Source organism: Salvelinus namaycush, unplaced genomic scaffold, assembly GCF_016432855.1.
Source record: "Salvelinus namaycush isolate Seneca unplaced genomic scaffold, SaNama_1.0 Scaffold901, whole genome shotgun sequence".
Lineage (NCBI taxonomy): Eukaryota > Metazoa > Chordata > Actinopteri > Salmoniformes > Salmonidae > Salvelinus > Salvelinus namaycush.
Genome location: NW_024061644.1, coordinates 69,923 through 85,153, shown reverse-complemented (window position 1 = coordinate 85,153; position 15,231 = coordinate 69,923). Strand labels below are relative to the sequence as shown.

The 15,231-nt window shown below is 36.9% G+C and overlaps 1 pseudogene; it reads left to right on the top strand.

Moving 5' to 3' along the window:
• The first annotated feature begins 3,622 nt into the window (after window positions 1–3,622).
• Window positions 3,623–3,772, top strand: LOC120043404 (annotated as a pseudogene).
• Window positions 3,773–15,231: the final 11,459 nt, after the last annotated feature.

The following is a 15,231-nucleotide window of genomic DNA, read 5'->3' as shown; positions in this document are numbered from 1 at the left end:
AAACTAAACAGACGAAATCATATATTAGTGAGATAGAAAATGTAAAGGGTGAAGTGGTAAATGATTATGTTGAGATATTAGAAACTGTACAGAATTTTTATAAGGATTTATTTAAGAAAGGGGAGGTGGATGAAGAGTGTGTAAAGGAGATTTTAGGTAGTGTGGATGTGCAAATTGGTGTTGAGGATAAGCAAATATGTGATAGGAAGATAACAGTGGATGAAGTGAAAGATGCAATTAAGGGATTACAAATAAATAAAAGTCCTGGAGTAGATGGACTAATTGCAGAGTTTTACAAAATGTATGAAAGTTTTTTAGCACCGATTTTAATGGAAGTGTATCAATACATGGAAGATAATAATACTGTTTCAGACTCCATGGTGACAGGACTGATATCGGTTTTATATAAAAATAAGGGGAGCAAAATGAAATTAGAAAATTATAGGCCAATTAGTTTATTAAACTCAGATTACAAGATTTTAGCTAAGATATTGGCGAATAGGATGAAGATGGTTTTAAATGATATTATAGCACCTACACAAAATTATAGTGTGCCTGGAAGAGACATAGCTGATACCATCATTACACTTAGAGATGTGATAAATAAAATGAATAGCGATAAGAGAGGGGGAATTGTTTTAAGTATAGATTTTAATAAAGCTTTTGACAGGGTGGAACATGATTTTATGTTTAGGGTACTGGAAAAATATGGGTTTGGAAATAGAATAATAGGATGGATAAAATTATTATATAGAAAGGAAAAAAGTAGGGTAAAATGTAATGGGGTTTTAACAGATTCTTTTATTCTTGAGAGATCAGTGAGACAGGGGTGCCCTTTATCAGCATTATTGTATGTTTTATCGGTAGAACCCTTAGCGGCATACCTTAAAAAAGATCATTTTATAAATTGTGTAGAGACTCCGCAAGGAGGTTTTAGTTTAATTCATCAATATGCAGACGATACCACAATAACAGTTAGAGACGAGGAAAGTGTTAAAAGGGTGATGGAGTGTTTTAAAGTATATGAGAAAGCCTCAGGAGCAAAAGTGAATATGGAGAAGTCAGTAATAATGTACGTTGGAAAGATTAATGAGGAGATTTTTCCTTTTAAAATGGTAAATGATTATTTTAAGGTGTTAGGTGTGTTTTTAGGGGTGAAGGAACAGGAAGCTAGGGATATGACATGGAGTGGAGTTATAAACAAAGTTAGGAAGGTGGTAAATATGTGGAGGGGGAGGTCTTTGAAATTAAAAGGGAAAGTAATTGTCATAAATTCATTGTTGATGTCAATTTTTAATTATGTAATGAATGTTTTGGATATGCCAGAATGGGTTTTATCTGAAATGAATAAAATTGTAGTTGATTTTTTATGGGAAGGGAAGGGGGTGAAAATAGCTTTTAAAACTTTGATTGCAGGTTATGAGGAGGGGGGTTTGAAGTTGGTGGATTTAAATGTGAGGAAAACAGCAATTAGAGTCAAAATGGTACGTAAATATTTATATGGGGAATTAGATTATGGATGGAAAAGATTTTTTAAGGAGTATTTGCAGGAGGTTGGGAGGATGGGGGACAATGGTTTATTGATGTGTATGAAAAAGGAAATGTTAGGTAATATACCTTTGTTTTATAGAGAAGTGTTTGAGGCTTGGGGGGAGTTTTTACCAAAGATTTATTATGAGTGTACCATTTTAGACAATATTTTAAATCAGCCAATTTTTTTAAATCCCAAGATACAGTATAATAATAAGATGTTGTTTTGTAAATATTTTATGAGGGCTGGGATGAGACAGATTGGGGACATCTTATATGAGGTCATTCCGGGGTTCCTTCCATGTCAGGCAATATTTGATAATGTGGTTGAAGAAAATGATGAAATAAGTAGAACTACTGTGGAGAACATGTATAAGAGAATATTAGGATGTCTTCCTGGGGAATGGGGTGTTTTAATAAATAAAGAGGTGGCTACAAGAGCTAGGGGTTTACCGGTTTTATATTATGAAAGTAATGGGAAGAAGTATGATTTGTCAGGTTTGAAAGTTAAAAAGGTATATGAAAAATGTATTTTAAGAGAGATAAAAACTCCTGCTTCGGAAAAAGTGTGGTCTAGGGTGTTTGCAAATATAGATGTGAAATCAATATGGAAGAATGTAAATGTAAAATATAATTCTATAGAATGTGAAGACAATGATTTTAAATTGAAACATAATAGGATTTTTACGAACGTGGTTTTACATCAAATAAATAGAGATATTAAAAGAGAATGTGATATTTGTGATACGGGGGTGGAAAATTTTATGCACTTTTTTGTTGAATGTAGTAGATTAGAAGAGTTTCATAAGTTTTTAAAGGGGATTTTAGTACAACATTGGGGAGAAGAGATTGTTGATGGGGTTGAGTGGAGGAGGTTGTTTCTTTTTGGGTTAACTGGGAAAAGCAAAGTTTTTAATTTTAATTTGATGAATTTTGTTCTTAGTCATGCCAGATACGCTGTAAGACAAAGACGGAATTTGGGACATTATGAAGGGAAAATTGTGAGTGTGGAGGTTTTATTTAGAAGTATTTTAGAGAAAGATATAGAAGTAATATATAAATATGGTGGATGTAATTTTGAAAAATTGTTTGTGTGGGGGAGCACTTTTATTGAAATTGAGTCGAATGGAAAACTTGTTTTTAATTATTAATTGGTTTTGGTGGATGATTGTGTTTTTTTAATAGGTTTCATTTTTCTTTTTTTGATTTTGTAAAAGGATGAATTGTTCATCCTTTTTGATTATTGATTGAATGTTGTAAATATTATGTGTTTTTTCATAATAAAAGATAAAAAAAAAAAAAAATACGCCCGATCTCGTCTGATCTCGGAAGCTAAGCAGGGTCGGGCCTGGTTAGTACTTGGATGGGAGACCGCCTGGGAATACCAGGTGCTGTAAGCCTTTTGTCCACTAGGGGGTGTGGCATTATTTCATCAGCAACACTGCCTTGTAGTAAGCATTTGATGCTGAATTGACTAAATGCAGCTTCTATGGGCTAGTCTCCCCTGCCCTTTTAATACGATCAAAGTTCCTTGTGTTGTCAGGCCTTTTATTTATAAGACAAATAAGAATATTGTTACTGAATGCAGCTTGTGTGTGCTCTGTGCTCCCTCGCCCTGTTCAAATGATCAAAGGAAATAATGCTGCTGAGGAGTGGAACTGGACTGGTGTCTGATGGCCCTGTGTTTTCCATGTTGGAATTACAACCCTTCTTTTATGGAGTAAATCAAAAGCACAAGAGAATCTGAGATGTTATCGATAATAAATCAATTGGTTTCATGCATTTGTCTGTGTGTGTGTGTGTGTGTGTGTGTGTCTGAATGTGATTGTATTTCGTCATATCGCAAACATTTGTGATATCAGATAGGTTAAGATATTAAAAAGTAATTGGTGATTTTTTCGACAGTGTTGCATGATGGGAATCTAGTGGTTCACTGATATAATCTAGTAAACAAAATAAACTACTTTTTCACTACTCTGTGTGCAAGTGCATTCCTAAACGGCATTTAACGCAGGTCGATGTGATATGATATTATCAGAACACAAAGTGGTTACCGTTAGCGGAAAATGTTGGCACTGGAGAGACTTGCCCTCCACTAAGCAGAAGAGATATCGTGAAAAAGAAGGTGGTTCACCCGGTGTGGGGCTCAGCCATTGCACTCTGGCTGTGCTGACCCCTTGTGAATTTTCCAAGTGTGGGAATCTCAATTGCAAAATTTATGGTAGTGCTCGTTTGCGCTTTACCCTGATGTCTTTGTTAATGATAAACCGTTGCTTGGCGGCAGGCTTAAGGATGACTTGAGTCAACTGACTGTGCTTATGGAGATCTTTGAAGTCAGTTGTGAAGGAGACTTTGTGGACCAATCGAAAGGTGGAAACATTTGTTTGTAGCAAAATATTGTTGGCATTTTGTCAAAACATTATGTTGCGAAATGCAGCATTGTATTTATGCCACGCTGGTACTTCAATCAGGAGATAGTTGAGAAGCCACTCTAACCCCCCCCCCCCGGTCATGATGTGTCATGCGCTTCCAATATGTAAGGGAACTCCCCCCTCAATTGTACAAAATAACATGGCAACTTATTGGCACCGAGCGGACCATATACACAATGGGATTGTGTGGGATTTCACATTACATCCGGCGCTGTTTCGTCCAAAGTTGATGGCAAATGCCATATTGTAAATGAGCTGTGTAACACCCCAAAAATCCTATAATGGGCGAGTGAGTTCCATCTTAATTTTTCATAGGCTTACTGTAACGCAAGTCAAGACCCCAGAGCCAAATTTTGAAATTTTGAAAGTTTTGGCAAAAACTTATCACCCCCTTAAAAAAGTGCTTTCTGGACCGTTTTTCGAAATATTTTCGATTTTTATGTCAATTACACATGTGTAAGAACTGTATGAAAATACTTTTGTCAAATTTTATTAACATAATTTTTTGGACATTTTTATTTGGACTTAAGGAATTTGTTTTGTGCATTTGGAATGTGATTTCATAGGAAGTCAAAAGTCAAAAGTCAAAAATGTCAAAAATTTGGAAAAAACGTATAACCTCCTTTAAAAAAGTGCTTTCTGGACCGTTTTTTGAAATTCTTTCAATTTTTAGGTCAATTACACATGTATAAGAACTGTATGAAGATACTTTAGTCACATTTTATTATCATAATTTTTTTGAAATGTTTACTTGTACTTAAGGAATATGTTTTGTGCATTTGCAATCTGATTTAATATGAAGTCAAAAATGTGAATAAATTAGAAAAAACTTATCAACCCCTTTAAAAAAGTGCTTTTTGGATTTCATAGTCGAAAATAACATTTTGTTTTTAAAAGGCCAAAATGAAGCATTTAAAACCGTTTTGAAAAATGACGCCTGGTAACCCAAAACATGAAACATAGAATATTTTTTTACTTTTTTTGGAAACCTCCTTAAATCACTCAGGCCGGACCCCCATTGACTCGAGAAGAAAAAACAAAACAAAAATTCCAGAAGAAAAAACAGAATATTTTCTGACTTTTTTTGAAAACCTCCATAAATCACTCAGGCCAGCATACATAGATTTTTGGCCGAAGAATAGTGCTCCCAGAGCGGGTATGGAAGTCTGGATGCCCCCTAAAAGCAATTTCAACCATGGCACCTGATAACCCCAAAAAAATACCAGGTGCACGAAAAGTTTGGACTTAGAATATTTTTTGAGTTTTTTGGAAAAACTCCATAAATCACTCAGGCCATTGACTCGAGAAGAAAAAACAAAAAATATTTTCCAGAAAAAAAACAGAATAATTTCTGACTTTTTTGGAAAACCTCCATATATCACTCAGGCCAGCACACATTGATTTTTGGCCGAAGAATAGTGCTCCCAGAGCGGGTATGGAAGTCTGGATGCCCCCTAAAAGCAATTTCAACCATGGCACCTGGTAACCCAAAAAAAATACCAGGTGCACGAAAAGTTTGGACTTAGAATATTTTTTGAGTTTTTTGGAAAAACTCCATAAATACTCAGGCCATTGACTCGAGAAGAAAAAACATAAAATATTTTCCAGGGAAAAAAACATGAATATTTTCTGACTTTTTTTTTTCTGACTCCATCCTTGCTGTGTGTGTCTGTGTGTGTGTGTGTGAGCTTTTCTTTGACATCTGTTTCAGAGAAATGACTGATTTACACTTCATGAGGGTTGCCTAATCACACACTTAAAGTTTTGGAAAGATCTGACTTTTTTAACCCTTTGAAACAGCACCTATGACCCCATTTTAAGGCACTTCCGGTTGGCACAGGAAGCTATAAGTAAAGACCTATCCTGATCGGGGTATGATTTTACAGAATCCTGAGTTTTAAGTCTATACGTTAAGAACTGACTGATTTACACAGGGTTGAATGCACTATATATCACAAACTGCTGGTTGGGTATGGCAAAACACTTTTAGGGTGATTTTATCACTTCCGGTTGCTCCAGGAAGCTTAGAATCAACACAGGTAGACCTCATAGTGGCTTGATGGATTGTCATTGAAGACAGGTTCATAAGACATTCATAACCCTCATAGTGTTATGAACGAGCAAGTCAGTGTCCATCAGTCAAATAGATATTTTCAGACACCAAACTGATACCATCTGACTCCAAACTCACTTTTTCCAACTCCTTTAGATGCCAACTATAACATATTTCAGAGCAGGCCCAAAATTCACAGCGCCTTCTATTTAAACCATAATAAAACAAATAATACGTAGTTATGTTCTAGCTGCGGGTCCAGTTCACACATTATGTTTAGCCCTATGTGAGGCGACCTCGAATCCCAAGTTTCGGCTCGATAGGTCATTCGGTGCCCGAGCAAAACCCTAATTGGTGCTGAAATTCCACTTTTTTCATTGCCTTGCTACGGGGTCCTTGAATGAGCAATCAAACAGGCTTGTTGGGGTCTGTCTCTATGGGCCGAGCCGGTTTCAACGCACCTAGTCTTGAGACTCTGGGAATTTTCTAAATGTCGTCCGTTTCGTTGAGGTCAAAATGAATTGAAAACATGGCAAATACACGAGGCTTTTTATCGATCCGAGAACCTTCTAGAGTCATATAATTCACCGTGCACAATCGACCTGAGGTCTAGAACAGGTTTGTAAATTTTCAGAACTCTAGGTCTGACGGTTCTTTAAAAGTTGGAACAAAAGTAACTACTGCAGGCACTGTCTGCCTCTTAGCCCCTCAGTGTGTCCCTCCATCATTTCTGTGTCGGTGTGTATTTTTTTTTTTGAAATCTGATGGGATGAAGGACTGATTTACAGTTCATGAGGGTTGTCTATTCACATATATGAAGTTTTGGAAAGATTTGACATTTTTAACCCTTCGAAACAGCCCATTTGACACCAGTTATGGCACTTCCGGTTGTCACAGGAAGCTATAAATAAACACATATCATCACTGGAGTAGGCTGTTACAGAATCCTGAGTTTTAAGTCTGTATGTTAAAAATTGACTGATTTACATAGGGCTGAATGCACTATTTCTCTCAAACTGCAGGTTGGCTATGGCAAACACTTTTAGGGTGATTTAACCACTTCCGGTTGCTCCAGGAAGCTTAGAATCGACACAGGTAGACCTCATGGTGGCCTGATGGACTGACATCAAAGACAGGTTCATAAGACATTCATAACCCACATAGGCTTCAGGTTGAATTGAGAGGTGCAGTCAATGTATTCCTATGGGGCGACATGTCATTGTAAATTGTTTGATGTAAACACCAGCTTCTAACTGTTAAGGGTTAATGCCACAAGGTCAAGGTTAGGCTTGCACAGATCGGGAGGACCTTAAGAACATTCCTGAGGTGAAATTGTGCTTCTAACCTTAACGGTTCTCTCTCTGTCTCCCAAAAGCAAATAAAATTGACATGAGGTCAAAAGGTCATTTGGGTCCATTTTCTTGTAACGGTCGCTGCGCTCAGACCGAGCGAGCTACGGTCAAGCGGGGCATCTCGTTGAACTCGGCACGGCCTGGAGATAATAGTCATGCCATTGCAGGCTTTGTGTGTCTTTAAGCACCGTACTTTTTCACTCCATCCTTCCTTTTTGTGTGTGTGTGTGTTTGTGTGAGAGAGCTTTTCTTTGACATCTGTTGGGAAAAATGACTGATTACAGTTCATGAGGGTTGTCTAATCACACAAGTGAAGTTTTGAAAAGATCTGACCTTTATTACCCTTCAAACCTGACCCTATGCACCATTTTAAGGTACTTCCAGTTGACATAGGAAGCTGAACGTGAACACATACCCTCCTTGGGGTAGGCTCTTATTTAATATTGAGTTTTAAGTCTTTATGTTAAGAACTGACTTATTAACAGAGGGTTAAATGAGTGTGTGTTACTTCATAAAATCACATAAAATCACAGAATTCTCGCAGAGCTTCGAGACCCACTTTAAAAATGTTCGTGTGAACAAACTGCAACTGGATCTGTGAATTTTTTGAAAAAAAAATTCCTCTTCGTGAACATCACCAAATGGACAATGTACGATTTCTCTGAAATTACGATAGATAAACGGCTGGTTCTTTTTTTCCTGACACCGTATGCTTATGTACTTTGACGTGAAGCGGTCAAATTGCACCCTACTTTGCGTTTTTGACCTTTAATCCCAGAAAAATGTCCATAACTCAAAAAGCGCAGAGGCCTCGACGCCATCTTGTTCGGGGCCAACTTCCCTTTACTCCAAACCTACGCTCGCCGAGTTTCGTCTTCGAAATATTTTCCGTTTAGGAGAAAAGGCCGCGCTCGTTTGCCCCGTGTTTGTGCGCCTGCAATATGATTTATTTGCCCCCTGGTGGGAATTTTCGAGAATGCGGAGTCCAAGTCAAAAATTTGTTATTTTTATAAAACGGTGACCGAACGTCCGAGACGATTTCTTCGATGACTTCCCGAAAGAGCTCCCCCCCGCCCTCGGCCCGACGCCGTCCGCGATTTTCCGAGACGAAGTCGGACGTCTAGTAAGGGACCGTACATTCGCAATGGGAGAATCTTCACCGATCATATGGCTCCCGTCCCAGGCTTCCCTTAAGGTATGAAATTGTCCATACATGCGTTCCTCCTTAGCACAGAACAATGCAATAGGTTTTCAACATCCAGAGCTTTTGTGTATTTATTGTGGCTAGTAGGATAGCTGCATGGGAAACTGTTGCTGATGATGTATTTGACAGAAGTCATTGTATTTGTCCGTTTTTTCCCACAAGGCTGAAATATGTGCCCTCGCTTAGAAATGTTTGCAAGGTTTGTTTGTATTTCATCCAACTATCTGTGCTAAAAAGTGATGGCTACAGTATATGTAATTTCTTCCACTTTTTGAGTGAGCCAAAGTTCAAGCTGCTTATCTAATTGGTGAGAATGCAATGTCTGTTTATCAGACTCACTTTGACTTTATATGGTGTGCCAAGAGATGTACCTTCGCTTACGGCCATACCAGCCTGAATGCGCATTTCCTGATTGGAGAAGTGACGACAGGTGCGAGTGTCTGAGCTGTGAGTGAGTGTTTGCTGGAGAGTGTTTGCTCGAGAGCTATTTTTGTTAATTAATTGGTTTTTGCAATATAATTTATTATTTTCTTCAGTTGAATAGTTTAAAGTTTGGTTAGTCTTCCCCTTTGCAGTTTTTCTGCTTGGGGGAGAGTTTTTTTTGGATTCATTTTTTACTATGACTGACAACATGGAAAAGACAAACGGAATGGACAAAGACAACGAAAAGGCGCAACGGAAGAAAAATGAAGATAAAGAAGGAATGAAATATGGAAAAGAATACACGGTGGCAATTGAGTTGGAAGGAGAAGACAAAGTGACGACAATGGAACTACTACGAGCAATTAAGGAGGTGTGTGGAGAGGTGGTGGGATGCCGAATGAAAGGAGAAAAGAAGTATGAAGTTACGATGAGGAATGAAAAAGGAAAAGAACGGCTAATGGATGGAATAAGGATAAAGGACACCAAGATACTGGCGAGAGATATTAATGTGAAGGAAGTGGTGGTGTCGTTCATGAATCTCCCAGTATATGTAGAAGATGGTGTGATACTGGGCAAGCTGAGTAGCTGGGGAGTGGCGGCTGTCTCGGAGATAAGGAGGAGAGTTTGGCCAGGAACGGAGGTGGTTGACGGGACACGTTTCTGCAAGGTCAAGTTCACAGAAAAAGTGACATCATTACCTTATTCTACAAGAATTGAGACGTTGGAGGGAGCAGAATATTTCAGAGTCATTCATGACAAACAGGTCAGAGTGTGTCGTATGTGTATTCAACCCGGGCACATAGTTAAAGACTGCCCGGAATTTAAGTGTTTTAAGTGTGGCAATCAAGGACACTATGCGAGAGAATGTGATGGAGAGAAGGAAAGGAATTTTTGTGGTGGATGCAGAAAGAGATTGGCGGAGTGCAACTGTGGAGAGGTTAGGGCTGAAGAGGGGAGTCAAACAATATTCGAGGAAGCAGTGGTATTGTCGCAAGAAGGAGAAGAAGATGGAGGAGAGGACGTGGTGGAAGGTGGAGAGACGGAGGAAGGAAGAAGGAAGAAGGACCAGAAGATAAATGAAATTGGGAGCAGTATGGACTCAGAAATAAGAAGAGGGAGTTTTCAGGAGGAGGGGGGGAGTGGACTGGGGGGAAGCAAGGGGGACTCACAGGTTTTGGGGGAAAGCACAGCACTAACAAGTAGCTCGGGGGGTGAAGAAATGGAGGGGGTTATGGAGTTGATGACAATACCAGAGACGGCGATGAGCACGGGGAGCACAACGGATGTGGATGTCAAGAAGGGGAGTTGGCTGGAAAACATGGACTTGGAAGAGATATCGGATACGGATGATGGAGAAAAGATTGAAAGAACAAGGGAAGGATACAGGAAGAGGAAAGCGGGGGGAAGAGGGGGAGAGAAATTGTGGAAGAGGAAAGAAACTGGATAACAGGTAGAGGATAATGAAATTATATTTTATTATTTTTTTATTTATTAGAATGGTTAATATAATGTCAATAAATGCAAATGGTTTGAGGACAATGGGAAAATTTAATAGAATAGTAAAAATGAAGAATTCAGATATTTTATGTATTCAAGAGACGCACTGGGATAATGTATGTGTTTTAGAAGTAAAAAAAATATGGAGGGATTTTATTTATGTAAACAATGGCAGAGGGAATTCAAGTGGGGTTGCTATTTTATTGAGGAAGGATGTGGTGGATAATGTGAAACAGATATATAATGATAATAATGGGAGGATTTTAATTGTAGATTTTGAATATATGAGTATGGTTTTTAGAATTATAAATATTTATGCGCCTAATACTGAAATAGAGCGCAAAGATTTATTTTTAGAAATAGGGAAATGGTGTGAGGGAAACTGTATTGTAGTTGGGGATTTTAATGTTAAAATGGATAGACTGGATATGACAAGAGGAGCTATTTTTAGAAGTGATGTATCTAGGGGGGTTTTAAAGAAGATGATGTTAGAAAAAGGAATAATTGATATATGGAGAGAGGAAAATCCAGAAAAAAGAGAATTTTCTAGAAGGCAGGTGGTTTTAGGGGATTTGAAACAAACGAGGATAGATCTGGTTTTAGTAAAAGAAGGTTTAAGGAATTTTATGAAAGATATTAAGTATGTTTTTACAACTTTTAGTGATCATGCAGGTTTAACATTTTCAGTGGGATTAGATAAGGAAAGAACAGGGGGTGGAATATGGTGTATGAATGCAGGGTATTTGGGAGATGAGGAATATGGGAAACAACTTAAATCTTTGATAGCATGTGAAATGGAGGATAAGCAGAAAGAGAATGATAAGTGTTCATGGTGGGATAAGGTTAAGGAAAAAATAAAAGTTTTTAGTATAGGATATGCAAGGAAAAAGAGAGGTAGGATGAAAAGAGAAGAAAATGAGTTGAGAGCTAAATTGGATAAAGAAATGAGGAAGTGTGACAGTGAACCTAATTATAATATAGGAAAGTTTGTGGAATTAAAAGCACAATTGACTAAATATGAAATAGATAAGTGTAAGGGTGCAATTATAAGAAGTAAGGCAAAGTATGTTTTGGAGGGGGAGAAATGTACTTCATTTTTTCTTGGTTTAGAGAAGAATAAACAGAGGAGAACATATATTAGAGAGATCGAAAATATAAAGGGTGAAGTTGTCAATGATTATGTAGAGGTTTTAGAAACAGTGCAGCATTTTTATAAGGATTTATTTAAGAAAGGGGAGGTGGATGAGGGGTGTGTAAAGGAGATATTGGATAGTGTGGATGTGCAAATTAATGTAGAGGATAAACAAATGTGTGATGGGAAGATAACATTGACTGAAGTTAAAGATGCGATTAAGGGTTTACAAGTAAATAAGAGTCCTGGAGTAGATGGAATAATTGCAGAGTTTTATAAAATATATGCCAGTTTTTTAGCACCTATTTTATTGGAAGTTTATCAATATATGGAGGATAATGATAGTATTTCTGAATCTATGGTGACAGGGCTGATAACGATTTTATATAAAAATAAGGGGAGTAAATTAAAATTGGAGAATTATAGGCCAATTAGTTTATTAAATTCGGATTATAAGATTTTAGCTAAGATACTGGCAAATAGAATGAAGCAAGTTTTAAATGATATTATAGCACCTACACAGAATTATAGTGTGCCTGGTAGAGATATTGCGGATACAATTAATACAATTAGAGATGTGATAAATAAAATGAATCATGATAAGATGGGGGGAATTGTTTTAAGCATAGATTTAAATAAAGCTTTTGATAGGGTGGAACATGATTTTATGTTTAGGGTAATGGATAAATATGGTTTTGGTAATAGAATAATAGGATGGATAAAATTATTATATAAGAAGGCAAAAAGTAGGGTGAAATGTAATGGGGTTTTAACCGATTCTTTTATTCTTGAGAGATCTGTGAGACAGGGGTGTCCTTTATCAGCTTTATTATTCGTTTTATCGGTAGAACCTTTAGCAGCATTTCTTAAAAGAGATAATCTTATAAATTGTGTAGAGACTCCGCAAGGAGGTTTTAGTTTGATACATCAATACGCAGATGATACCACTATAACAGTTAGAGATGAGGGTAGTGTAAAAAGGGTGATGGAGTGTTTTAAAGTATATGGACAAGCATCGGGTGCAAAGGTTAACATGGAGAAGTCAGTAGTAATGTATATTGGGAAGATTAATGAGGGGAATTTTCCTTTTAAAGTGGTTAAAGATTATTTTAAGGTATTAGGAGTGTTTTTAGGGGTGAAAGAAATGGAAGCTAGGGATTTGACATGGAGTGGTGTAATAAATAAAGTTAGAAAGGTGGTAAATATGTGGAGGGGGAGGTCTTTGAAATTAAAAGGGAAAGTAATTGTCATAAATTCATTGTTGATGTCAATATTTATTTATGTAATGAATGTTTTGGATATGCCAGAATGGGTTTTATCTGAAATGAATAAAATTGTAGTTGATTTTTTATGGGAAGGGAAGGGGGTGAGAATAGCTTTTAAAACTTTGATTGCAGGTTATGAGGAGGGGGGTTTGAAGTTGGTAGATTTAAGTGTAAGGAAAACAGCAATTAGAGTAAAAATGGTACGGAAATATTTATTTGGTGAATTGGATTATGGGTGGAAAAGGTTTTTTAAAGAGTATTTGCAGGAGGTTGGGAGGATGGGGGACAATGGTTTATTGATGAGTATGAAGAAGGAAATGTTAGGTAATATACCTTTGTTTTACAGAGAAGTGTTTGAGGCTTGGGGGCGGTTTTTACCAAATATTTATTATGAATGTACCAGTTTAGAAAATATTTTAAATCAGCCGATATTTTTAAATCCAAAGATAAAGTGCAATAATATGATGTTGTTTTGTAAATATTTTATGAGGGCTGGGATGAGGCAGATAGGTGACATAGCATATGAGGTAATTCCTGGGTTTCTTCCATTTCAGGCTATATATGACAATGTGGTTGAAGTAGATGAAGAAATAAGTAAAACTACTGTGGAGAATATGTACAAGAAAATATTAGGATGTATTCCCGGGGAGTGGGTGATTTTAATAAACAAAGAGGTGGTCAAAAGATCTAGGGCGTTACCAGTTTTATATTATGAAAGTAATGGGGAGAATCATGATTTATCAGGTCTAAAAGTTAAAATGGTTTATAGAAAATGTATTTTAAAAGAGATAAAAAGTCCTGCTGCGGAGAAAGTGTGGTCTAGGGTGTTTCCAAACATGGATGTAAAATCAATATGGAAGAATGTAAATGTAAAATATAATTTTATAGAATGTGAAGACAATGATTTTAAATTGAAACATAATAGGATTTTTACAAATGTGGTTTTGCATCAAATAAATAGGGATATTAAAAGAGAATGTGATATTTGTGGTACGGGGGTGGAAAATTTGATGCACTTTTTTATTGAATGTAGTAGGTTGAAAGATTTTCATGAGTTTTTAAAAGGACTTTTAGTAAAACATTGGGGAGAAGAGATTTTTACTGGGGTGGAGTGGAGGAGGTTGTTTCTTTTTGGTTTAAATGGGAAAAGTAAAGTTTTAAATATTAATTTGGTGAATTTTGTAATAAGTCATGCTAGATATGCGATAAGATTAAGAAGGAATTTAGGTCATTATGAAGGGAAAATTGTGAGTGTGGAAGGTTTTTTTAGGAGCATATTAGAGAGAGATATAGAGATAATATATAGATACGGTGGAGGAAATTTTGAAAAATTGTTTGTGTGGGGGAGTACTCTTATTGAAATTCTGTCAAATGGGAAACTTGTATTTCATTATTAAGTGGATGTAAATGGATGATTGTGTTTTTTAATAGGTTTTATTTTATTTATTTTTTATTTTTTTATTTTGTAAAAGGATGAATTGTTCATCCTTTTTTATTATTGATTGAATGTTGTAAATATTATGTGTTTTTTCATAATAAAAGAGAAAAAAAAAATACGCCCGATCTCGTCTGATCTCGGAAGCTAAGCAGGGTCGGGCCTGGTTAGTACTTGGATGGGAGACCGCCTGGGAATACAAGGTGCTGTCAGCCTTTTGTCCACTAGGGGGTGTGGCATTATTTCATCAGCAACACTGCCTTGTAGTAAGCATTTGATGCTGAATTGACTAAATGCAGCTTCTATGGGCTAGTCTCCCCTGCCCTTTTAATACGATCAAAGTTCCTTGTGTTGTCAGGGAGCAACTGCCTTTTATTTATAAGACAAATAAGAATATTGTTACTGAATGCAGCTTGTGTGTGCTCTGTGCTCCCTCGCCCTGTTCAAATGATCAAAGGAAATAATGCTGGTGAGGAGTGGAACTGGACTGGTGTCTGATGGCCCTGTGTTTTCCATGTTGGAATTACAACCCTTCTTTTATGGAGTAAATCAAAAGCACAAGAGAATCTGAGATGTTATCGATAATAAATCAATTGGTTTCATGCATTTGTCTGTGTGTGTGTGTGTGTGTCTGAATGTGATTGTATTTCGTCATATCGCAAACATTTGTGATATCAGATAGGTTAAGATATTAAAAAGTAATTGGTGATTTTTTCGACAGTGTTGCATGATGGGAATCTAGTGGTTCACTGATATAATCTAGTAAACAAAATAAACTACTTTTTCACTACTCTGTGTGCAAGTGCATTCCTAAACGGCATTTAACGCAGGTCGATGTGATATGATATTATCAGAACACAAAGTGGTTACCGTTAGCGGAAAATGTTGGCACTGGAGAGACTTTCCCT